The sequence below is a fragment of the Cydia pomonella genome, chromosome 14 (assembly GCF_033807575.1).
Source record: "Cydia pomonella isolate Wapato2018A chromosome 14, ilCydPomo1, whole genome shotgun sequence".
Lineage (NCBI taxonomy): Eukaryota > Metazoa > Arthropoda > Insecta > Lepidoptera > Tortricidae > Cydia > Cydia pomonella.
This window is the reverse complement of record NC_084716.1, coordinates 20,387,176-20,414,980: the sequence shown is the minus strand read 5'-3', so window position 1 is coordinate 20,414,980 and position 27,805 is coordinate 20,387,176. Positions and strand designations below refer to the sequence as shown.

The 27,805-nt window shown below is 37.4% G+C and overlaps 1 protein-coding gene across 1 annotated transcript in view; it reads left to right on the top strand.

Annotated features, from left to right (window-relative positions):
• The window catches only part of LOC133525167 (protein kinase C and casein kinase substrate in neurons protein 1), a 218,078-nt gene that overhangs the window by 45,765 nt on the left and 144,508 nt on the right, over positions 1–27,805 (top strand). The gene's annotated exons all lie outside the window — the stretch shown is intronic.

Below are 27,805 nucleotides of genomic sequence, written 5' to 3'. Positions count from 1 at the left end.
CCCCTGTAACTTCTAATATAAGAGAATGATAAACCTAAAAAAAATATATGATGTACATTACCATGCAGACTTCCACCGAAAATTGGTTTGAACGAGATCTAGTAAGTAGTTTTTTTTAATACGTCATAAATGGTACGGATTCCTTCATGGGCGACTCCGACTCGCACTTGGCCGCTTTTTTTTGGTTGTAGCTGCTGTCATTACCTAGTAGATACTCAGAGGCGATTCTAAGTGGCTAAAATAGTTGTATGGTTACCTTTCGCCTCCACTGGAAGACCAGCTTACAGAAAAATTAAGTAGAAAAAAGAGTTTGAAAACATTGTTTTCCTGACGAAAACATGTTTTATTTTATTCGAAGCTACGAGATATTTATCTTTCTTAGATAAGACTCTTGACTCAACTCTGAGCTAAGAAATAAATATGAATCGACTGCAGCATTATGAAAACCGGTCCCATAAGATTCTACAAATAACCAGCCAAGTCCACAGACAATTCATCTCCACGCTGACACCAGAATAGAGCGTTTAACACCCGAAGAATTATTTACCGAACGAAGAAACTCATCTTTACGTAACAATACTTAGCATTCTCCTCAGTTAAAGACGTGACGAATGTACTAACGTTAACCGGTAATTTATAAGCGAATAATTCTCCATTGTCATTGGCTATGCATTGCCTGTTGTTTTGGACTTTGTTATTCACTGCTGACTCGCCTTGGCGTGGTTTCCATTGCTCATAGTTGTTTATACTGACACTGTGTATTTAATTTACTGTCACGCCTGATCCTTTTTCTACTCCGGCACTCTTATTTGTCGATTAAATCAACTTCAGAACAAACGTGGTGCATGGGACTCCGTCGGTGGACCTGTCTATAGGATCCACCTATCCTAACAGCACTGCTGTTAGGTTAGATTAGTTTTATTTATAATCGTTATTTATTTATTTAAACTTTATTGCACACATAAAGAAAAAAAATGGCGAACTTAATGCCAAAAGGCACTCTCTACCAGTCAACCATTGGGTCAAACAGAGACATTTGTGTATGTCGTTATATAATAGAGAGCTTTCAGTTGAGTGCCGTGTTCAGGCAACGAAGCTTGCTGAGTTGCTTAAGTAAAGTACGAGATTGATAAGCTTGATTATATGACTATTGTGTACCATACTTTTTCTAAGAGTCATCTAAAATAATACTTTTATTTATAATTACCAATGAAAATTGGTAAGAATATCAGTAGACAAAAATGTAGAATAAAAGACATAAACGCGCGACCCGTTTAGTATTCTCTATGTGAGCGGGCGGCACATAATTGGTAATTTTTTTTTATAGTGACTGCAGCGTATCGAAATGAATCTTATAGTAGAGTTGGGAGCCCATACATGAAAAGTACGCAATTATGGTTTGGTATACGAAATCTTAATTAAACAATTACTGTCGACGAGTAGAAAAACAATATTATACTCATAGTGCTGTGTTCCTGCCTGTGAGTAAGGTTGCCAGAGCTCAACGAAGGGGGGGGGTTAGGGTCGGCAACGGGCATGTAACTCCTCTGGAGTTGCAGGCGTACATAGGCTACGGAGACTGGTTACCGTCAGGCGGGCCGTATGCTTGTTTGCCACCGACGTAGTATTAAAAAAAAATGCAATTGTTGTTTCCTTTTTTATTCTGACTTCTAGGCAAAACTTCTGTAGATCACAAAGCAATAACTTATATTATTTTTGGTTTTATTTATAATTTTAACTATACTTACCTATATTACTGTATTTAAAAAATATTACTATGCGATTAAATTCTTGGGCCTGTCTTTACAAAACTTCACTTCGTTTTGTTTTCTAACTTCGGCCCTTGTATTTAATAACCCTTATTATGTACCTGTTGCACAAAATACTATTAAAAACTTTGTCTAAGCTACAAGGTTGCAACTATCCTGTGATGCGAAATAAGACGTATGTGGCTGTGACGGATCCGTCCGACTTTTCAAGAACTACTCAAGGTATCGATCATTTTATATGTAGTTTAGTTTTCGTGTTAAGCATTTGGACGCACAATATCAAACCATTCCTCTGCTTTCCGTCGTATATAAAGCACGGCACGGCGCACATTATCTCGCTCGTCCCGCTCGAAAATGCTGAGTTTCCACTTCAATCTGTAAGTAAGCGAAATGCAGGCTGCTAAGGCACCAGTGACTCAAGATTCGTATTAACTATGCACAACCAAAAAGCCAACATTTACTGGTTTACATTTAAACTACGATCGGTAAACCATTCAAATAACTCCCTGAAAGTTTCCGAGTGTCACGATGGTTTCCTTGTCGCGGCGTGTCGCATTTGCATTTAAATTGATTCCATTACGTCGCCGTTGATCGGGTAACGAGTGACGGACGATTGAAAGGACAGATATAGATAACTGGTGTGCTATTTAAGCTAAAGCTTGAAAACGACACAGTTATTAATCTGTATTGATTGAAAGGCAGTCCACATCGGATGCGTATGCCGCGACACCTTTGTTTTCCAACCATAAGCAGTTATTGGTCTATGTCTATATCTGCCGAACTGTGTATTTATTCAACAAAAAGAGCTTGGTCTTCGTCTGCAGCTCCTATATATAAAGTAGTAGTGAAACACTTTATTGTACAAAAATGAACACAAAACACTCATCATTAGTACAAAGTTGATCTTGTAAGGAGAAGATGCGCGTGATATTTTTTGCATTTCGGTGTGGTCTGGCCTTTTCGTAAGCATTGTTTGGGACCTAAAGGCTTGGCAGTGTCAGTTCGTATGAAATGACGTTTTCAGAAAAAAGTTTGACCGAATTATCGATAACTGTAGTCCTTATTTTTGTAGCTGAATTTTACCTTCACTCGTATATCCTGGGTTTAAAAATATCAAGCTACAAAACTCACAAACATAAAAATAATCGAAATATCTGTTTCTAGCCTATAATACAATCTTCTTGATAATGATTATGATTATGACTAGTGTACGTAACAAAAGATACAGATTTGTCTTTCATCTCATCAGCTTGCACATCCAAAGTGTGAGTGGAAAGTTTGCGTCTCGTGAAGTAACTTAAGGAAGCTTTAAGCCGGCAGTAAATAGCGTAACTGCCACTAAAACACTTAGTTCTGAAGTTTACTGAGGAAGTCTTAGCTATTCGAACTGCACTTTAAAGCTTTCCTGTAAAAGTAAAACAATAATGTGGAAAATAACCTATCTTGACGTAACCATTGGAACGTGGCAGCTATTATGTTTTTATAATGATTATCATTCATAAGGAAGTCTGTCCCTGTTGTTAGTCACGTTACTGTTGATTCAGAAAATATATATTATATTTCATTAGTTTATTTTGTATCTTCACTCTGATTTCCCCCTTTTTATATTTACTTTAATCCTATAATTACTTCTATATTAATTAATACACCTACTGTACCTACAAAATATGACAAGCCGAAAGTGATTTATAGCATTTCGTAGCAGTTTTTAATTTCTACCATGAATATCTTTTCCTAAGTCCCTTGAAAACCAAGAATTATAGGATTTAAATATATATAAAAATGTGGTATAAAAAAAAAGACTAAATTCCATGACGGACAACTTCTAAATATATTCCAGTAAAATATGTAACAACATGTTTTCTTTGCTACGATTGTCACCTGGTTGACGCAACAGTGTACTTAGTTAGTGCTACTCTAACCACCCCAGCTCCAGCTCCATGAAGCCTAGCAATGTTTTGAGGTTGCTGACTGCCTCCTTTAGTGCGCACGGAGTCTCTAAGTATTTGCTCAAGTATACTTCTACCTGTTTGTAGCTTAGGAGAATGTGTTTTGTTGTTTCCTCTCCTTAAGCGACAATAAGGACTAGTTGATCCATCCACCTGTCAATCTTCAGAATCACTAACAAGAGAATAGAAAGACAGTAAATTACCGATTTCAGAGAAAGCCCGTCTATATGTGCTAATGATCCTGCGGCCGAAGCTAAGGCCTCGGCGAAAGGCGTAATCTCGTTAGAAGGTAATTCTTTTAGCGGTGAGTAAGGCCCTTGTTAAGTAGGATGTGGCACGCGTCATGGAAGAACTGCGATTGAATTGTATTTATATAAACAGTACGATCGCCGCCGCAATTTTTATTAAACATTAGAAGCAAAGTAAAAAAAACATTACAGAAACTTCTGGTTCACAGGTAGTTACTAGTTAGAGTTACTAAGGCACGCATGAGGACACGTCGTATGTAATGTATGAAATTATGTGATCAATGATTTTGACAATGTCTGTGGTTGAATTTTACGTTAGTAAAATATTGGAAGAAGATTGTTACGGATGCTCTTTGTCTTTGTACACTTTGGACGAAATCTGCGTTGTTTATTTTGCTCTGTTCGTTGAATAAATACATAAGATATGTGTAATATAACCAATGTCAGATCGGTTTTTTTACGTGCCTTTCACATTTATTAAGACTTCACGAAAAACTTTTAAAAATGTATCCTGATTTTAGATTCCGCAGAAATATAACCGTTTAGTTTCTTTTTTGAATACCATTCCCGTATTCGATGCATATGCCAGATCTCCTGCCACCTATGTATCCGCTGTAGTCCCTGCCTTGCACTGTCGGTTGTAATGTATGAAATTATATGAAAAATGTCACATTGCCTGCGTTAAGTTCTCGACACCCAGCAACCCGCAGTAGTCGCTACCTTGCACCGCGGGTAATTACATCGCAAACAATAGGCGTAGCGAATGCGCACGCGTCTAACAATACGATCGCTGCAATTTGTATTGACCATTACATTAACCACTTACCGGGACCTGTCAAAATACTGAACGAAGTGACGGATGATCATAAACCCTTCTGGCGTGCGTTACAGTTTTACGGATATAGTTTTTCTCTTAAATATGATACCTTAAATTTTGGCCTTAAATTTTTTGTTCGACTCGTAAACATTTTCGTTCATATTGCCCTTATTTTACAGTCAATGTATTATTTTATCAATTTAACCAATATTTTAGATAATCACTTTTAAAGATATAGCTATTATAATCAATACAGATTACGTCTAAGTCTGAATTCCTATACTAATGTGAATTTTTTCTCTTGCAGGTAAGCATCCCAACACAGTTATGGATAGTGAAGCAATTTTGTTGGTTACGTATATCGGTAAGATGTGAAATATATAATACAACGCAGTTGGAACCCTTGGGAAACTTACTGAAACTTAATAAATAAAACTATTTAGTAGGTAACTCTCCTGAGGTCATATCGGAAATATCGGAATGTGAGCTTCCTGGTAGTCCGACAAACAATTCTCGGCAGTAACCTTAACGACATATTTAGAACGAAGTATCCCGTTAATTCATTAACAACTTGCATAAAATGTAATTTCATTAAAAGTATAAATATTTGATCCTACATCATCAATCTTAATAAACCTTTTAATATCTATTTTGGACATTAATATAACTATCGCGTACGCATCTTGAAAGTCGTTATTAACCTGTCTATGTAATTAATAACAATATTACAATAATTGGACAACACATTTTCCCACCGTTTACATAAATTCCAATGGAAATATAACTGTTAGATAATTTTTAGAAGGGAAAAGGCAAAATAATTGTACGTAATGCACACTTTCTCTACTTTTTGGTTCTGGGTAAGTCTGACGAAATGCACTGTTGTTTTTCACGTCATTACTATCATTAGTTAGTTGAATTGGTAATAAAAAATATTTCAATGTTTCACAATTTCCAAGTAAAGCATCGGATAGCTAATTAACAAATAAATTATCTGCCAAATAAAACTTCCTGCAAAAGTTAGCTCTTTATCTACCAGTTAAGCTTATTTGAAGATTGTAAAACGACAACGATGACTTTAATCTTCAGATAAGTGGCTAGTAGCTTATTCAGGGCTTTTGGACATTGTGAAGCCCATAATAAAATAATTAGAATAGAAATAGTTCATCTTATTCTAGAAAAATCTTACACCAAAATGGTTGCCGCTAATTACAGCCTCTTATACTACTCGTATTATAGAATAATCAAGAACAATTAGCAAACATAAGTCTGATAATGGATCCATAAAAGTCACATTGATGATCAGGTAAGTACTATCTTACCTAACTAATAGGGAACTATTGTGTCGTTTTGGCAGGATCCTTTCCTTTACATGCCTATTACTAGTATACAAGTAAACTCGGCAAATTTATTAATATCTTAATTTTTAATCAATGAAGTTAAGCAAAGCAAATTATTTGTCATTGTAGTTTTTAATTGAATAATAATTATAGCCTTACTTGAAACTTCTGTACTTAAATATATAAAATTTTGTACTTTAGCGTGTAGCTGCGCTCTCTCGGAAAGGTTTCCACGGAAGACCAGCGTCGAGACCCTTAGGTGGTATCTTGACATTAAGCTGAGTGGAGACCTTTTCAGTGACGCTTAATAATAAATTGATTCTGTCGTCTCATGTATTAGATACCTAAACTTAAGCGTTTTCTGAATAAATTTCTTCTATTCTATTCTATTCAAATATTATAAATAAATATTAGAGGCAAAGCTGTGGGTACTAGGGTACTACGCGACGATATACATATACCATACCATATATTTATATAGATAAATACATACAGAAGACACCCATGATTCGGGAACAAATATCTGTGTTCGTCACATGTCCTTACTGGGATTCGAACCCAGAACCATCGGCTTCATAGGCAGGGTCACCACGAGGCCAGACCGGTCGACAATGACCGCTGCTTATGAACTGTAAGTGCTTCAAAATGGAGACATAGGCTCTCCAAAAAGTGTCGCGCGAGTGACTATAATACGTGGTTAAACCGTAAATTTAGCTTAATGTTAGCGGACGATAGTTAAATTCGATCAATAAAGTTATTTTGACATTTATAATCCTAGGCATGACTGTAGCACCAGCAAAATATTAATTATAAACATTTCTTTGATGTAATTCCTAGATGATCCCTTGCAAACTGAATTAACTCGGAGCGCCGTTCGGGGACGGTTTTCATTTTCATTACATTTTAATGTAAATTTCAATTAATTCCCCTCTGATTGAATTTTATTTGCCTCTCGTTGCGCGAGCCGGCCTTTTATACAATTATATTATGCTACAGTTGTCGCGTTATTTATATCTTAGAAATATTTACTACATTCTTTATGATGCGCTTACTTTGACCTGTCTAGAAATTGTATAAGCTTAATGCTTACAGTTTTGAAGCTTAAACCTGTGTCATTTGTCTTAAAATAGCTAAATACTGGTTCTAGAATGAGAGATGTTACCTGGGATTGTAATAAAGATAGCCATCATAGAGTTCAGTTCTCACACACTCAGTGTAACGGGAGGATAGTAACATGTCTACAGAACATGAATATTTTAAATCTAAAAGTGTCTTGGTAGTTGAAGTCGTGGTTTTCTAGGACGCAGATTTTGTAAGCGATATCCGATTTGGGTTTCAAGATATTCACAGCTTATCACGAAGAAGCCGAAAGATTTTAACCAGGTATTTCCTGAGGCCAAAAGAAGGATGTTAGAGTTTTGGTCAATTTCGCAAAAAAAAATATTTGATTTTTTTAATTTTTTTAAAATGTATTTGTACATAAAAACCATATGTTATTAGTAAACCTGTTACATAGTTACATTTATCAATGAGGATACCTATTTAGACTACGTCCCATAGTGGCAACTAGCAACATCACCATCAAAATGGCGTTTAGCAAAAGTTACAATATTTTAAATTGGAAACGAAACAAGGCGAATTGCAGAAAAGTTTGTAGGACATTTTAATCTTCAAATGTCAAAAGGGATACACTATTAAAATCTTTAAGGTTCCTCGTGAAACGCCGTGTACAAAATATATAAAATACGTTAGTAACACGCTTTATTTGAAGTAGGACATTGTACCGTCAGCATCAAAAGTAGCGGTCAAATAACGTTTCATAAGTAACTACAATTCTGTAACAGCTTAACAAAAAAGTGATGTCCTTAATATAGAACAACTAAGACTGTAAAAGATGTACTTTTGAACGCGAATTTTAGAAATTTATCTATATTTGGAAAAGTTACCCGGAATACCAGATACTTTTGGCGCGTTGTTTCATCCGCTACTTTTGATGCTGACTGTACCAATTCTTTTTGAAAATAACGACAGAAAACGCTCATCTAAAAATCTTTATTGAGCCATACTACACGTGTTATTCATAAAAACACTCGTACAGTTAAATACCTCCAGTGTAACGGATTCCCTAACGCCCGTGTAAATGTCCAACAAGCTGTTAATAAATCCACTCCCGCGCACGCTGCCTGATGTCTGTTGACGCGTAAATCTCTAATCGTACTCTAATCAACAACGGAAACTATTACATGTGTGGTTTTGATACTTTTTTTTTTTCTGTTCGCCTCTTATAGTGTCCCACTGCTGGGCAAAGGCCTCCCCTCGTTTTCTCCACTCGACCCTGTCGTCGGCATTTCCCCACCATTTTGGGTAGAATGCGTCCAAGTCGTCCCGCCATCTCCTTTTTGGTCTGCCTGCACCCCGTCTTGCACCGTCTATGGTGTTCCGTGGGTCCCACTCAGTAACCATTTTAGCCCACCTTTCCGGGTGCATGCGGCAGACATGTCCAGCCCAGTCCCACTTGAGCTTGGTGGTCTTGATGCCTACATCTACAACTCGAGTTCTGGAGCCTAGTTCCTTGTTTCTGATTCTGATTTCTGATCAGAAACATTTTATTATATAACCTTAAATAATTTTCTCGACAATAATTTCATTTTTGGTACAAGATTTTATCGCTGACTACTTTTCTTTCCACAGGCAGCTAATACTTATCAAGACAATTCTAACAGCCCTAAACACAATTAGGTTGCGTTGTTTTATCACACAGTTCCCATGACCACCTCCTGTCTCCATGATCAGATGAGAGCTCCATGTTATCATCCTCGCAGATCGGAGTAAAGCTTGCGTCGTTTATCAGGTCGGGCCGGTATTCCAAAAGACAGCAGACTGCATCACTGTGACAGACGAGACCGTTTGTATCTCCACCCGCAAGGTATTGATGTAAACAAATTGGCACCATTTGTTACAATACATTCCTTGTAGATTGGAGTAAGGGTCTCGTATTACACTTGCTTCTTCCTTGAGGCAGGTCGGGACGGCATTCCGAGCGACCGCAGAGTACATCACGACAGCTACAGACCGGACTGTTTCTCTTTGTATCTGCAGTGTTTCGGGCAGAAGGCTAATTGAAAGGAAAGTTTTTAGGTAAAAGAAATATGGTATACGCTCCAGGTAGATTCAAACAACACAATACAACTATCGACTAACTCAGATGCTTGCCCCTTTCAGAATGAAATCACCTGCAGATCTTTATTCCTTCAGCAGGGCGATAGTTCTGAATTCAAATAAAGGTTGCCAGTTATCTATCAAGAGACTGTGAAGGTTTCCAACCTTCAACCTTTCAACCTTCACATATATCGCTTCCTCGGGTGAAAGTGGCAAACATCATCACAAAACTACACCCTATGCTATTCTACCCTAACTACAGACTCCTACCTACTCCAGGCCCCTACAGAGTAAATAATGTTCCTAACACCCCTTCGCTATGAGTCAGCCTTATTCAAGGTAGCTCGTGTCCAAACCGCACAGGTCGTGCCTATGGCGACGATCCTCGCAAAACGGTTGGATACGGCTTGTAGATTATAGTTATAAGATTGAGATTATAGTAATCTTACGATTTATGTCACAATTCAAGACAAGCATTCAGTGCAGTTTGAAACCTCTTTTATCTTAACCTAATTCATCCTTCTTCTTCTTATCACCCATTGACGAAGAAATCGCAACACGGAAATGGAGATGAATTGGACATACTATTCGAAGAGGGTAACGAATAACGCTACAATAGCTTTCGGTTGGAAACCGCCGGACGGAAGCCGTGGCTCCGGGCGCCGTGTACACTCTTGGGAACGGTCCGTCAAAAGTGAGCTACGAGCGGTCGGGTTGAGTTGGAGCGAGGCCAGAAGAAGAAGAAGAAGTTGCTGAAGATAGGAAGGCGTGGCGCGCACTTGTGAAGGCCCTTTGCACCTCTGAGGTGCCTTAGGACAACAACAACAACAATTCATCTTTCTTAACTTCCATAATTACGAAATTTTCCACATGTAAATGTTTAGGAGGAAACTTGTAATGGTTTGTATAGGGAACGAAATTTGCCATTTCCGAAATGGGAACTTCGCTAATTTCTTGTGAAATTGTCCGAAAACTTATAATATTTGGAATCTTTCCGCGACTTGCCCTATATACTTACTTACTTAACAGTCTGTCAACCTGCAGTCTTTGGTGCACGCGCCGTAAACCCAGTTTAGTATCCACAATAGTTGCAACATTCTGGTTTTATGCAGGAATCGCGCCAGGTGGTCAACGTGCTTTACGCCCTGGAGAATTGCTATTTTCACACTTAATGTCTCAATACACACGTGGGATGTCTTCTCAAAGGTTACGACTCATTTATTACATCATTTGTATTTGTACTGCCAATACTTTAACTAACATCGGTGGCCTGTATGTCTTTGCAATAAGGCTCAATAGAAAACAAGCAAGAGCAATGTACTTTAGAAAAGTCCGTAAGGCATTAAAAATAGCCAAAAATGCCACATGGCCTTATAGCAAGCTTATAGGCGACGACAGCAGAGAAAATAATGTCCGAAAAGGGGTTGGCCCTGAAACATTGAGAAACACACTCAAAGAAATGACCACTAAATACCTTTTTATTGTGTGCATACAAAGTACACTAGAAATAATAAAACACAACAGGCAGATAATATTACTTTTCTCCCTCCAACATTTTCCAGCGCCTTTCCCACTGATGGTTACGATTACGACCGACCTTTGCGGCCTAGTGCGATAATACACAATTTTTTTCCATCTTTTTTTTTTCACCAGTTCAAAGACTGCTTTGAATTGCGCGTCGTCTCATTTTTCAGAACAATAGTCGGGCTTTGGTGTCAAAAATGAGACCGCTCAAATATAACGAAGTTTGTAAAGTTCGCACCAGTGTGTTAAGAACTCGAAATTTTAAGATGCTATTTGAGAGGCGAAAAGTTGCTAAAATGAAAAGAGATTCGTCGTGAAGGTACATGTGCGGGGAAGAAAGTAGCTAGATGGCAAATGTAGATCCTAATTCGATTCCATTTTTTTTTTGTTAGCAACCAAGTTGCCGAGTATACTCTTACATAATATACTTTACTGTACATATGGTGCTACTTTATAGCACTAGTGCGAAAACTAGCATATTACGTAACTGTGTCGAACATTTAAAGGGCCATATGTACTGTAAAACGTTGTACGATACATGTGCGAATAGGTAATTCGCAACTCATGTCGATTTAAAACACTCCCTTCGGTCGTGTTTTAATTTATCGCCACTGCACTCGTTTCGAATTTCCTATTTTTCGCACTTGTATCGTAATGTACTATTAAAGGTGTTTGACCTCGACATTGGAAATGGCAAGCATACGCAAGATGACTCGTAAGTGTGGACAATTAGACATATCTTATAAAAATATAACCCTAGTGTGATAAAATATCGTTACTACGAGTACGTATCCCCGAAATTACAAATCCTTTGTCCGTTAGAAGGTAATTGGGGCATTCTTGACTTGTTGCAACAATGGCGTAATCAGGACTAAAGAGAAATATACCGCTGTTATTACCAGGAACAGTAACCGCAATTTCGTCTGGTGTATTCTTCCGTTTTTCTTCAAAATTACCAATATAAATTTTATTATCTTTACAAATGTGCATTTTCGACACATAGCCTGCTTTGTTTGTTTTTGACTACCGGTATGGCCCAGTGACCCCGCCTATGAAGCCGATGGTCCCGGGTTTGAATCCCGGTAAGGGAATTTGTGTCATATTTGTTCCTGAGTCATGGGTGTTCTCTATGTATATAAGTATGTATACTCGTATATCTATATAATTACAAATGTCTTAAGCAAAATGACTCGCTATCAGAGCAAAAAGATTACCATTGCTGTTATAAAATAATAATATAATATATAATTATGGATGTATATCGTCGCCTAGTACCTATACCTCTTCCTAACTTGGCTTATTTGGGGCTAGGTCTATCTGTGTAAGACTGTCCCCAAACATTTATTTATTTTATTTCTTTGTAATTTTTACTGCCGAACTGTATTAGGAATTTCGATTCGGTCACACTGCATTTCGGCCCCATCTCGAATTTCGCCAAACCCGGACAAAGATTTAAAAAAACCGGACATTTGGCGTAAATCGCATTTTTTCCCCGGACGAGTCCGAAAATAATATTTTTAAAAAACAAGACCTTTAATTTTACATGTAGTTTTAAGAGTCCACAATTGCAAGCCGGCTAGAGCGATTTCGCACCCCACGCCCCGCTCCCCTCTACAATACACCGCGAGGCTCAACTCGACCGCGCGGCCGGGCCGTAGACCATATTCCGAGAAAACGCGCCCGCTCGCTTTGGTTTTAGAACAATGAAACCCGTAGAATCTAACTATGGTATAATCGTTATATCGCAACTATGTGTTTTGTAGTTTTTTGTTTTAAAATATATGTTTTGTAATATTTAATATGCGTTAAAAACGCGAAAGTTTTAATTGAAATATTGTGTAAGAGTGTCCCCCGATATTTATTTATTTTTTTCTAGAAAATGGATTGACATGGGTAAACATATAAATCATGCCAATAAAATGGTAAAATGAAATAATTAAAAGACAATCTAAATAATTCATTCATTTATTTATTTTTTGTTTCTTGCTTTCAGTAGATTTGCAACCTCTTAAAGACATATTCCGTGTGTATCTGGGATCTAACAACTCTGGTAGTATAGATTCTAAGTAAAACAATCGGAGTTTAGGTATCATGACTTCGTTCCACAACTTATGGTCACGTTGTATGAACTCCACTTTAATCGGCCGATCTGATCCCGTCCACACTGCAAATATACATTCCATCCTTCCTGTAATATTTAACTGTCCTTGTATTTGCAAGTACCATTCATGCCTTTTGTTGATTACCAACTGGCCTTTTAAATGTTTCCAAAATGTAATTTTTTTAGTTTTTATGGCTTCTTCAAGTGTGTCTCTGTAACCGGACAAAGGGCATTTTATTTCTACAATACGGTTTTCGTCCACGATTCCGTCAGGAGATGCACCTAGGAACTGATTATTTTTATCAATGAATAATCCACAAGGCATAATTTTGATACTTTCTTGCTTCTCTAGCTGTATTCGAGCAATTGGTTCATTGGCTTTGCCGTGTTGGATGGAAGGCACTGCGGAAAGATCCTGTTTATACAATAAAGCCTTCACGATACTAGCGGACGTACTACTCCTTTTGTTAATGATCTTTCCAAAGTTTGATGCCGTCAATAAGTTCCGTCGCATTTCTAGCCACTTGCTACAGTTGCTTTGCAGGATTGTTTCTTTTTCAATTTTTTCTCGTTCCTCATCTGTTTTATCCAAATTTTCTAGAAAAGATTCTTTTAGTTTTTCTAAATCTTCTTGCGGTAAATCGGGCTTTAAGCAATTTTCGCCGTAATTCTTATCTTTATTTGGATATTTTTCAAAGATAACTTTTCTTCGCGGCTTAATTTTACGTCTGCAATTACTTGCCCTGTACTTCTGCATCTCGAGTCGTTTTGAGTTCGACTTTTGACTCACGCCAAGCATAGATTTCTGCAATTTATATAGCGGCCTTCTAGAATTAAAAGACACCACTGCAGCTGCACATCTTGTCTGGTACGATCGACGAAGGCAATAGTTAATCCGTTTGCCACCGATACATTTGGCTACTATTGCATTAAATTGCTCACATCGATTGCTGTCAACGTCTTCAATAAGACTGCGTGCGTTGGCTGCAGTGGAACCAATTATATTTTTGATCTGAATTTCTAGAGGCGTGTTACGGAGTTTCGTAGTGACGTCTTCGCTCTTTTTGTCACTTTGGCAGTAGAAATCCTGGCAATTTGCATGATTACTAAAAGCATGGTTATAGGAGTTAGTAATGGCAAAATACAAGTCATTTATTTGTTTTGTTTTTGTGTCATTGTTTTTCTTCAAATGTTTTATAGATGCGCAAATAGCCTTCCGTACTGCCATTATCCTATGCAAATTTATCAGTTTTCTTTCTTGGATTTTATATCTGGTATCCTTTGTTAAGGCTTCGAGCTTATTACACAGGTTACGAAGCAGATGATTTCGACACTCAATTTTTTCCACAGTATGATGTGGATAAGGTCGGGCTTCTAAAATCTTTAAATACGTCGAAGCATCACCATCAGCAATCATTCTTCCATAAATTACTCCATACATATCTAAAGACTGCTTAAATCCCTCAACCAATATTTCGCTTTCCATATTGGTTGAAGAACCTGAGTAATTTTTAAAACATTTGTGTTCTTTTGGTGTTATTTTTTTATTTTCTGCACGAGCACAAATGCAGCAATATTTATTTTTTACACCAAGAAACAGAACTTCACCGGTCTTTCTACCTATAATAGCAGCAGCGCCCGACAGCGAAGAATAATTTTTCTTGTAACTTCGTTTCGCCCAACAGCCGTCGGCTATAACGTCTATAACAGGTATTCCGTCGCTGTTAACCCTGCCTTCGTCTAAAGCATATTGCCTTTCGCGAGCAACTGCTGCTTCCATCTCAACTGTGGCTAGCTTTTCCCATTCTTCGCTAACTCGGTCGTTTATTTTCCTGTAAAACGGCTCTGTCATAAACGGGATGTTCATTGATGCAAATATTTCTTGTAATTGGGTATATCCCACACCAGTAGTAGCGGCACTTGTAACAACGGCAGTATTCAAATTGAGATTTGCTATTGGAGCATTCTCAGAAGTATTTATAAAAAGTTCCACGTTGCACATATCGCATTTGAATTTTAATTTTGAACAAAGTCCCAATCTGTGTTCTCCAATTAATTGTAAATTGGTAATGCCACATCCAAAGGCACTTGAATGGGAGGAAATGCTTTTCAACTCAGTTAAAAAATGTTTTAAATCTACGATTCTTCTTTCATCAGGGCCCCCGGTTATGTTTTCGTTATCATCATCATGAGAAAACCTAAAAAGAAAAAAGGATTGAAAATAAAGTACCCAATTTTATTTTAATAACAACAATCAATGGACACACAAAGCTATTGTTTTTATTGTAAAGTACAGTCACATATAGGGATTGTTCGGCCACTTGCAAATGTTCGTAATTTAGCTGTGTAAGGAATAATCGATGTCACCTGATATGTTGGCTAGTACGTAATTTGCATTACATGTCTAAGTTACGAACACCGGTAAGTGACTAAATAATCCGTATTATAGGATAATCACAATTAACATTACCTTCGGAACTCGTATTGTAAATCGGCAAGCTCTTCATTGTCAGTTGTTTCAATGATTTCAGAATGTTCCGACAAACATTTTTCCGTCCTAAAAACATACAATCATTATCTTCAGTTTTAAAATATGCATGAATTGATAAAAATATATATATATATATATATATATACATATTTATGTGGAGATTATTACCCTTTGTGTCCATACTGTAAATCTGTAACTTCTTTTTCCTCGTTTTGTAAGCCTTCTGGATGGTTTGTCAGAAAATTTACGGTCCTAAAAAAAATTTCAGTTTTAACATTACGCACCTTAGTATTTATAAAAAAATAGTGAATAGTTAAGGTGAAATAATTTATAAGGTGTTTTAAGCCAAATACCACTTAGATGGTTGGCAGTCCTCAACTGTGCGTTTTTCCAGGAACTTTCTGCCTCGCACAGCTAAACTGTGGAATGAACTGTCGCCTGCGGTATTTCCGGACCGATACGACCTTCAAACCTTCAAGAAAAGAGCGTACTCCCATCTTAAAGGCCGGCAACGCACTTACAACCCCTCTGGTGTTGCAGGTGTCCATGGGCGGCGGTAATCGCTTACCATCAGGTGATCCGTCTGCTCGTTTGCCTCCTCTACCATAAAAATAAAAAAAAATACATACCCGTCATCTAAATTCCAAAATAATGGCGGCGTCTCTGCCCGCCACTCGTTAGATGAAGTATTGGAAGTTTTTCTGCAAGATAAAACAATATAAAATAAAATGTGTAAACTAGTATTCACTCTTATTTTACGTTTTTAAAAACGTTAATAAACATGTAACGTAATAATTAACATTACCCATGATTACTATTTTGCATAAATAACAGCGACTCCATTCCGTTCGATGCGTTACGTGTTAGATAAATGTGACTTTCCATACAGAAGGGTCCTTATGCTTTAAGGGCAATAAGGTCCTTTTTATCTGAAATTTCAACAGAAATTCTGTTAGAAAGGTCCTTATTCCACATGAATAATAAGGATACTTCTATGATGGAAAGCCACAAATAAGTATGTACTTACTTTTTTTTTTCTCTCATCTTCTGGGCTTTTTCCCGTAAATATTTTAAATGTTGTTTTTTCCCTGTTTTACGGGTTTTACCCATTGTAAATTCAGACACACAAACTATATATTACATACACCAACAATAGAAATATTCACACAAAACACAAATAACGAAAATATTTTACAACTAGCTTAACAATTTGTGTACGTATTTACAAACGCAATAATTAATGACCAGCGAAAATTTGACACACATCCGTCGCGCAATGAGTTCGGCGCAGTCTGTTCTAAAAATAGAAAGCGAGATAGATCTAATTGCCGGAACACGCAAAACATGAGAAGGCGACAGTAGGCGGGTGCCTCAAACTACATGGCGTAAGCGCCGAATCAGATAATTGCTGTATACAACTAAACTATAAAATTTATAAGAGAAAGCTTTTACCAGATTAAAGAACTAGTAATTACTCAACTATTAATCTAAGAATCATTTTTAAACACTCAAGGGTTTCGACTTCCCGACCAAAAACATGTAAAAAAGGGGCAATGTTTGAAAAATAAAAGTATCGAGGCTTTTTTTACTAATCGTGTTTTCAAGTTTACCAGTTTGAAGGAAATATGTTGAAGTTTTATGTATATGAATATCAGGCATGTAGGTGTTTTTAATATTGAGATCTAGACGCCTGAATACTAACAACTTTGGCACTTGTGGCCTCTTAATGTGCTTCCTTACATGAAAAGTGTCCGGGTTTTCCCCGGACACTTGTTGACACCCCTCCCGGACGGCCCCCGGACGGCCTCCAAACTAGGACAGATCCGGGAAAACCCGGACGGATGGCAGCCCTATTTCGGCCTCGGCATTTCGTACGTAGGAACAATTTCGCACTTGATTGTACAAAGTACTTAAGTAATGTTGAATTTTACGCTCTTGCACCTTTTAGACGCAATAGTTAATGAGGCGTGTCTAATTATACATTAGCTTGGGTTCCGTAAGATGCTGATATGCGGAATATAGTCTATTTTATAATAAAAATCATTGTTTGATTATAAAATAAAATAGCTTTAGCTTTAGTTAAATCAAGACATAAACGACTGTAAAGATTTTAGATTATTTGACAAAAAAGTAAAAGACTTCTTTATATAATTTAATTTATAATTTTAATTTAATTTAATTGATAATTTTAATGTAATATAATTGATAATTTTGATTTAATGTAATGAATAATGTTTATTTAATTTTATCCGTATTTTTAATTTAATTTAATTAATATTTTAATTTTATTTTATGTTATTTAGTTGGAAATATTTTGATTGTTTGTTGTTTTGTGTTTTTGTATAGGTATATGGATCTTGTCCGAAATAAATGTTTTTTTTATTTTTTTTTATTAATAGGCCGTATTACAGAATTACTTAATGAATATTTCGCGAATCATTATTATGATTTATTTTGTTATTTATTCCTATTAAATGACATGTACGTAGCTAATAATTTTAAAATGCATACTTCCATAGTAGAACCTTAGAATAATAAATTTTAGCATGTAAGTACTTTAGTTAGAGTATATTTTATAATTGTATTTATACGTGAAAGCAAATAAATGTTCTGATTCTGATTATTTAACAAATAATCTTTATTGCATCGAATAACTTTCTTATTCATAAAAGTTAAATATCGCCCTAAGTCATTTTGTCGTTTCATAAAGAGTTTAGCTAGGTAACCGATAACTCACCCTAAATATATGTTTCACCTCATTTGTTTTGGTAGATTAATCTACTAAAATATCACAAAATTCACAAATTAATGCAAGTCAGCCGACCTGCTTTCAATCTCGCAACCCGATTGACATTTGTCAATTTAATTGCACTCTCAATCAATTCCTTAACGGTCCAAGGCCACAAACATTTGCACCGGTTCCCTTGTAACGCGGCGTAATGTCTATAATAGCAATACTCCTACCATTTATAAACCTTAAGTCTTTGTAATAGGGCTTACGTAAAGTCAGTTAACTCTGAACGATGGTACCTATTACGCTGACCGCAGACCGCATTCCGAAACCTGAAATCCGACTGGCGTGGACAGTGATGACAGTTCAACACTTGCAATAAACACGTAACATTAAATCCTACTGACGTGGCTATCATGTGTTGATCACGTTTATCACATAAATGCTTTTACTGCAACAGTAACGGATAGCTGTGACTGGCGCAAGTGTCAACAATCGCAATAATAAATTATCCTATAATGTCGACGTTTCTCCACCACCATCTAATACATAAATAAATAAATATCTACTACAGTGCATCCAGTTACTGTGGCCTAAATGAGTCAGGAGCATCAACGCTTATTTCTAACTCTGTCCACTTATGTGTGTATGTTACAATTTATTGTACATAAGACAGACCGACCGACTCGCCGTCCAGTGGGTCGGCCCAGATACCGCTGGAGCGACAGTGTACAGGCGGATCTGTGCCAACTCAAAGCCGATAACTGGCAGGAAGTGGCACAGGATCGGGACAGGTGGCGTTCTCTCGTTTTGGAGGCCAAGACCCTCTTTGGATCACTGCGCCACAATAGTTAGTTAAGACAGGTTAACATACAGTAAAACAAAATGACTAATGACTATTGATTTTTGTCAATGATAAAAGGTTTTTTTAAACTTTAAGGGCTAATTCTAACCCTCCACTTTTGTAACAAGGACTCAAAGGATTTTCTTTTAATTTTTTGGCATTTTTAAGCGCTTACGGGCTTGGTTCAGCAGTAAAAGTTTTCGGTTTTCTTTAACCCTTTACCAGGCTTAGGGATATATATTTCCCACATGAAACACTTCAAACATGTGTTCTACTTTCGTTGGGTAAGACTGACATTCCATTGTCATTTTTGAACTGTCAGCCGATGATGTTACGCGATAAATATTTTGGTAACCATGTACTTGCTAACATTTTGGTTGGTTTACTTATATTACAAGCTTTTTATTTACTTGAAATGTACGTAACTATGTTTCTACGGGTCAAATCTTGCATGTCAATTAAAGAAAACCACTTCCCGGTTTCTGATGAAGCTGAAAATTTGCGTACATATGTAAGTTGAGTGACATTGAAATAGTATGGTACCATCGAGCTGATCTGATAATGGAGACAGGAGGTGGCCATAGGAACTATGTCATAAAACAACGCAACCTAATTGTGTTTGGGATATTTAGAATTGTTTCCATGAGTATTAGTTACCTGTGGAAAGAAAAGTACAGTCGGCTTTAAAAGCTTGTACCAAAAATGAAATTTTTGCCCATGACTTATTTTCTTCTATATCCATAATTTACATGCTAATACTGCCAAGCCCCCAAATATGTGTTGCTATAAGTTAGGTATAACAATCGTAACAATTCTACGTGTGATCACTAACTTCCTGCGATTCTTCCTCAGGGAAATCGGTAAAGCGCGATCCGGAACCGTTCCGATCTCTACTCCGACCTCTGCGAGTATTGATTGACGCTCATTATTCTCACAACCTCCTATTGTCACACGAGTGTAATTATAAAAGATACCTTTAATTGCATGTAACAGAGTTCACTATCGCGTAACATTTAAACAGGGTTAGTGAATAAAATAAAGAGAAATATCGCCATTATTATTGATTGATGCCCATTATCCAAACAACTTCCTATTGTCACACTCGTGTTATGTGTGATAAACGCCCGTCATTCTGAAAACAGAGATTCTAGTGAGAACCCTGTTCTGTACAACAGACTTACACCAATGTCAAATATTAAAAATGCCCCAATGACGTTCGTGGAGTAAACAAACGTTTTTGACTCATAAATGGGTCCTAAATTATGGTTATGTTTTCAAAATGACGGGCGTTTTTCCGAGCCTTGTTTATAGAGTTCATTATCGGGAGTACGAAACAGGGAACTTACCGCGTTGAGTGTTATCCTTAACACAATAGGTTAGTAGGGAGTTAGGGTCGGCACTAACAGATTGACTGCCAGGAATTAGGTATATGTATAGTCTATGACTTTGACGTTAGAAATATCGTAGATAGATCTTATTGGGATCGCAGTGGAATCGAAATAAACGTCAATTTTGACATGTCGTTTAGTTATCGATCTTTTAAAGATCTTTCCAAGATCTTAAACGTCTTAATCATTCTTCGAATCGGGCCGTGTGTCTGATAAAACCATCACACAAAACGATCAGAATAACATCTGCATAAAGTAGGCCCTAAACACACACATTAAATTACAAGTCTCATCACGCCCCAACCCCAAGGTCGCGTTGACATTACCTTCGGACATGTTGACCCGAGAAAACTATTCAGATAGTAATTTCTTGTTATATCAATTTGTTTCTTCTTATCAAATTGTTTTAGGTTGAAGAAATGTCACTATGACAGCTGACAGATCATATTCATATCAAATTGATAACAAGATATTACTATCTGAATAGGCTTCCCGAGACATGTTGTCTCATAATAGATGGACGCAAACATTGGGACAGAAATAGAAAATATCCATGTCCATTATGGAGAGGCAAACATTTTGGTTGGAAAAGTCAATGTTATTTATTCGAGATGAGATGGTTTGTGTTTACATGGCTTGGATAATACTTAAGTGGATGATAAAATAATGAAAGAAATATTTGAATTAGGTTAGGATAACTTCCCTAAGGTTTTGAATGTATGAAGATTGAAGTGTGTTTAACCGATGATTCCGGAGTGCATCGAAAGTGAAAAACTATTGTAATCAAAACTCCTTTACTAATAAGCGGAAAGTATCTGCCGTAAGTAAATGTCCCGAAAATGTAGGTCATATTTATCATTGGACTAACACACGCACGCGTTGAAAACTTAGTATTCGGGTAATGCCGTATACTTCAGAATGTCGGGTACCTAATTCAGAAAATGAACATTGATATATCATAAAATTATGGATGATTTTCGGAATTTCACGATATTCTGAAGTTTAATCCGTTAACGGACCAGATTAAAAGAAATCCCCAATTCAAGTATCATTGCCGCCTTATATGTAGTCCTAAAAATTTCCTCTTGAAAAAATACAACCACATAACGTTATAGGATAGTAATTTTTACCTTAGGTATATCTGTTCAGAACGCAGCTGATTGACGTCACGGAGGACGGCCGATGACCTCCGAAATTTGAAGTTCGGCAGCGATCGTCCCTGTATACAACGTCCGCCGACAGCAGCCAATGGCAATCCTCTAAAAGACACCAAAGCGAAAAGTCGTACCTACTGTAATGCTATGTACAAAAGTTTTAATAAGAAGTCTTCATTGAAGCACCGCTTAGGCATCCCTGCTCTATATAAAAAGGAGCCTATGCCTCAACAAGATCTTCTTGAGCCCTATAAAGGATTATACAAAAAACGAACACATAAGCTACCTTTACTCAGCGAGTATAAACCAACCAGTACAATTTAAACTAAACTACGTCAATAAAATGTCTAATCGTAGGGTGAGCGTTAGCTTGGGCAAAAGCGTGCGTTTAATGGGAGGTCAAAGGAACCATAACGAGATATAGAGCATGCACGGTATGCGCTTCATATGTAGTCAGATGCAGAGAGAGACCCCCCTTCATAGACTGTTTGTATGCTGGGGGTGTGGGGGGGGGGGGGGGGTACCTCTCTCTGTAGCTGACTGTACACTTACTTTATAAAACTGAAGTTAGGGACGAATTAGAGTCCGTCTATAGTCTATGCTAAATCTGAACCAACTCTGACGTGACAAAGTGCCATTATAATCGTCTGTGCTCTGACAAATTGTTTGGTTCCCTGTCGCTTCTTTCCGCCATCGCTCTACGCGGCAGCATTGCCAACTTCACCGGAACTACGAAATACCAGTTAGTAAATGTAATTTTAATAAAAAAAATCTCAGTTCCATTACAAATTATTGTATACATTTACATTAACTCTTGTTTAATTAAGTATACTTAATTGATAGATACGCAGTGCTGTTGTTATTGCTTTCCACAAACCGTTGATGGATAGATAACGATAACACTATCAGTAAGTAAAATGTATTTCAAAATCATTAGTTTAATGGCACTCAGTAATAATGACAGATCGAATAAATTATAGTTTTGACTAAACAATAATAATAAATAAATATTATACGACATTATTACACAAATTGACTAAGTCCCACAGTAAGCTCAATAAGGCTAGTGTTGAGTTAAATACTTAAATACATAGAAAACACCCATGACTCAGGAACAAATATCCATGCTCATCACACGAATAAATGCCCTTACCAGGATTTGAACCCGGGACCATCAGCTTCGTAGGCAGGGTCACTACCCACTAGGCCAAACCGGTCGTCAATATTATACCGCGCATTTATTCGACTTCAAAATACAGGAGATTCGTTGATTGGGGTTTTTTAGGGTTCCGTAGCCAAATGGCAAAAACGGAACCCTTATAGATTCGTCATGTCCGTCTGTCTGTCCGATTATGTCACAGCCACTTTTTTATTTAGTCTACAATCGAGACAGAACCTTTTGTTTTATTTTAAAGGGTATTTATAACCTATGCTTCACAGTTGGTTACATCATCAAGTCAGAAGCTGATCGAGGGAATTTTCAAATATTTTAGGCACAACAATTTTTTTTTTTTTTTTTTTTTTTTTTTTTTTTTTTTTTTTTTTTTTTATATCAGCGATGGCGTATTGTTCCCAGTGACACGATCTATATATTACATGCGCATCGCCAATCCTTTAAACAAATGTATACTCCTTTTCATTCATTTTATATTGCTATAATGTAATCAGAGCCTATTTATATCGTAAACCTCTATACGTATTGTATATTTGTTGCACTTGACATTGGTTTATTGGGGCCCCCGTTGTGATTAATCACTTCCCCTCCTAAATGGGGGGGAAGCCTTGTTTGTGCTGTTGTTGGTGTCTGTGAACCTAGCATATCAAGTGTTAGCATCTCAAGTTTTCTTGAGAGTTCTAGTAGCATCCCTAATAGTTCTATAGTTCTAGGTAGTTTTTTTTTAATAGTTCTACTTATTTACGCGAAAAAAATGAAAATTGAAAATGAGATGCTAACTTCCCATTTTGACACACTAGCATCCCAGCCGTTATCCACTCCACAGCCTCAAAATAGCATTTAAATGGAAGCTAGTAACATTTCTAGGCGATCTATAATGAGTTCTAGTCAAAAATGTAAAAAAAAATTTTTTCATATATGTATGGGATACGAACATCAAACAAAATTGTAGGTTTCTTCTAACTAAAACTAAGTTCGAGCTGAAATCCAAGGTTTGACAGCCAGCATCTCAGGAGTTCTGGATAGCCAGCTCCCTAGTGCATTAGAATACATACAGTTCTATCTTCTAGAACGAAATTTGACAGAGTTTTGATAGAAATTGTCCGAAAATAGTCTTGAAATCCAGTAAATGCTAAGTTCTGAGCATCGCATCCCAGCCTATGCAGATCTGATACCCAACATCTCAGCAGTTCTAGATAGCCCGCTCCCTAGTGCATTAGAAAACACACAGTTTTATCTTCTAGAATGAAAATTGAAAAAGTTCCGAAGGATTTTTGTTCGAAATAGTCTAAAAATCGAGTAAATGTTAAGTTTTGAGCTAGCATCCCAGCCCATCCAGGTCTGATACCTGGCATCTAACCAGTTATAGATAGCCAGCTCCCTAGTGCATTAGAATACATACAGTTCTATCCTCTACAACAAAATTTGACGGAGTTTTGATGGAAAATGTCTGAAAATAGTCTTGAAATCAAGTAAATACTAAGTTCCAAGCATCGCATCCCACCCGATGCAAATCTGATACCCAGCATCTCAGAAGTTCTAGATAGACAGCTTCCTAGTGCACTAGAATATACACAGTTTTATCTTCTAGAACGAAATTTGGCAGAGTTTTGATGGATTATGTCCGAAAATAGTATCGATATCGAGATATTGCAAAGTTTTGAGCTTAGCATCCCAGCCAATGCAGGTCTGGTACCCGGCATCTCAGAAGTTCTGGATAGCCAGCTCCTTAGTGAACCAAAATACACACAGTTCTATCTTCTAGAACTAACTTTGGCAGAGTTTTGATAGATTATGTCCGAAAATAGTATCGATATCGAGATATTGCTAAGTTCTGAGCTTAGCATCCCAGCAAAAGCTGGTCTGATACCTAGCATCTCAGAAGTTCTAGATAGCTAGCTTCCTGTTTCACTAGAATACAGACAGTTTTATCTTCTATAACGAAATTTCACCGTGTTTTGACAGACTTAGTCCGATACTACTCTGAAATTCGTGAAATTGCTGAGGTCTGGGCTTAGCATCCCAGAGAATGCATGTCTAGTACCCAGGATCTCAGCAGTTCTAGATAGCCAGCTCCCCAGTTCATTAGCATCCACACAGTTTTATCTTCTAGAACTAAATTTGGCAGATTTTTGATAGACTATGTACGAAAATAGTATCGATATCGAGATATTGCAAAGTTCTGAGTTTAGCATCCCAGCCAATGCAGGTCTGGTACCCGGCATCTCAGCAGTTCTGGATAGCCAGCTCGTTAGTGAACCAAAATACACGCAGTTCTATCTTCTAGAACTAATTTTGGCAGAGTTTTAATAGATTATGTCCGAAAATAGTATCGATATCGAGATATTGCTAAGTTCTGAGCTTAGCATCCCAGCGAAAGCTGGTCTGATACCTAGCATCTCAGGAGTTCTAAATAGCCAGCTTCCTAGTGCACTAGAATACACACAGTTTTATCTTCTAGAACGAAATTTCACCGTGTTTTGACATACTTAGTCCGATACTACCCTGAAATTCGTGAAATTGATAAGTTCTGAGCTTAGCATCCCAGCGAATGCATGTCTAATACCCAGGATCTCAGCAGTTCTAGATAGCCAGCTCCCTAGTACATTACTATCCACACAGTTCTGTCTTCTAGAACGAAATTTGGCAGAGTTTTGATAGACTATGTCCGAAAATAGTATCGATATCGAGATATTGCAAAGTTCTGAGCTTAGCATCCCAGCCACTGTAGGTCTGGTACCCGGCATCTCAGAAGTTCTGGATAGTCAGCTCCTTAGTGAACCAAAATACACATAGTTCTATCTTCTAGAACTAACTTTGGCAGAGTTTTGATAGATTATGTCCGAATATAGTATCGATATCGAGATATTGCTAAGTTCTGAGCTTAGCATCCCAGCGAAAGCTGGTCTGATACCTAGCATCTCAGGAGTTCTAGATAGCTAGCTTCCTGTTGCACTAGAATACAGACAGTTTTATCTTCTATAACGAAATTTCACCGTGTTTTGACAGACTTAGTCCGATACTACTCTGAAATTCGTGAAATTGCTGAGGTCTGGGCTTAGCATCCCAGAGAATGCATGTCTAGTACCCAGGATCTCAGCAGTTCTAGATAGCCAGCTCCCCAGTTCATTAGCATCCACACAGTTCTATCTTCTAGAACTAAATTTGGCAGATTTTTGATAGACTATGTACGAAAATAGTATCGATATCGAGATATTGCAAAGTTCTGAGTTTAGCATCCCAGCCAATGCAGGTCTGGTACCCGGCATCTCAGCAGTTCTGGATAGCCAACTCCCTAGTGAACTAAAATACACACAGTTCTATCTTCTAGAACTAAGTTTGGCAGAGTTTTTAAAGACTGTCCGATAATGGTATCGAAATCGATATAATGCTAAGTTCTGAGCTTAACATCCCAACGAAAGCTGGTCTGATACTTAGCATCTCAGAAGTTCTAGATAGCCAGCTTCCTAGTGCACTAGAATACACACAGTTTTATCTTCTAGAACGAAATTTGGCAGAGTTTTGATGGATTATGTCCGAAAATAGTATCAATATCGAGATATTGCAAAGTTTTGAGCTTAGCATCCCAGCCAATGCAGGTCTGGTACCCGGCATCTCAGGAGTTCTGGATAGCCAGTTCGTTAGTGAACCAAAATACACGCAGTTCTATCTTCTAGAACTAATTTTGGCAGAGTTTTAATAGATTATGTCCGAAAATAGTATCGATATCGAGATATTGCTAAGTTCTGAGCTTAGCATCCCAGCGAAAGCTGGTCTGATACCTAGCATCTCAGGAGTTCTAGATAGCTAGCTTCCTGTTTCACTAGAATACAGACAGTTTTATCTTCTAGAACGAAATTTCACCGTGTTTTGACATACTTAGTCCGATACTACCCTGAAATTCGTGAAATTGCTAAGTTCTGAGCTTAGCATCCCAGCGAATGCATGTCTAATACCCAGGATCTCAGCAGTTCTAGATAGCCAGCTCCCTAGTACATTACTGTCCACACAGTTCTGTCTTCTAGAACGAAATTTGGCAGAGTTTTGATAGACTATGTCCGAAAATAGTATCGATATCGAGATATTGCAAAGTTCTGAGCTTAGCATCCCAGCCAATGTAGGTCTGGTACGCGGCATCTCAGCAGTTCTGGATAGCCAACTCCCTAGTGAACTAAAATATACACAGTTCTATCTTCTAGGACTAACTTTGGCAGAGTTTTGAAAGACTATGTCCGATAATGGTATCGAAATCGATGTAATACTAAGTTCTGAGCTTAGCATCCCAGCGAAAGCTGGTCTGATACCTAGTATCTCAAGAGTTCTAGATAGCCAGCTTCCTAGTGCACTAGAATACACACAGTTCTATCTTCTAGAACGAAATTTCACCGTGTTTTGACAGACATAGTCCGATACTATTCTGAAATTCGTGAAATTGCTAAGTTCTGGGCTTAGCATCCCAGCGAATGCAAGTCAAATACCCAGGACCTCAGCAGTTCTAGATAGTCAACTCCCTAACATATTAGCATCCACACAGTTCTGTCTTCTAGAACGAAATTTGGCAGAGTTTTGATAGACTATGTCCGAAAATAGTATCGATATCGAGATATTGCAAAGTTCTGAGCTTAGCATCCCAGCCAATGTAGGTCTGGTACGCGGCATCTGAGCAGTTCTGGATAGCCAACTCCCTAGTGAACTAAAATATACACAGTTCTATCTTCTAGAACTAACTTTGGCAGAGTTTTGAAAGACTATGTCCGATAATGGTATCGAAATCGATGTAATACTAAGTTCTGAGCTTAGCATCCCAGCGAAAGCTGGTCTGATACCTAGCATCTCAAGAGTTCTAGATAGCCAGCTTCCTAGTGCACTAGAATACACACAGTTTTATCTTCTAGAACGAAATTTGGCAGAGTTTTCATGGATTATGTCCGAAAATAGTATCAATATCGAGATATTGCAAATTTTTGAGCTTAGCATCCCAGCCAATGCAGGTCTGGTACCCGGCATCTCAGGAGTTCTGGATAGCCAGTTCGTTAGTGAACCAAAATACACGCAGTTCTATCTTCTAGAACTAATTTTGGCAGAGTTTTAATAGATTATGTCCGAAAATAGTATC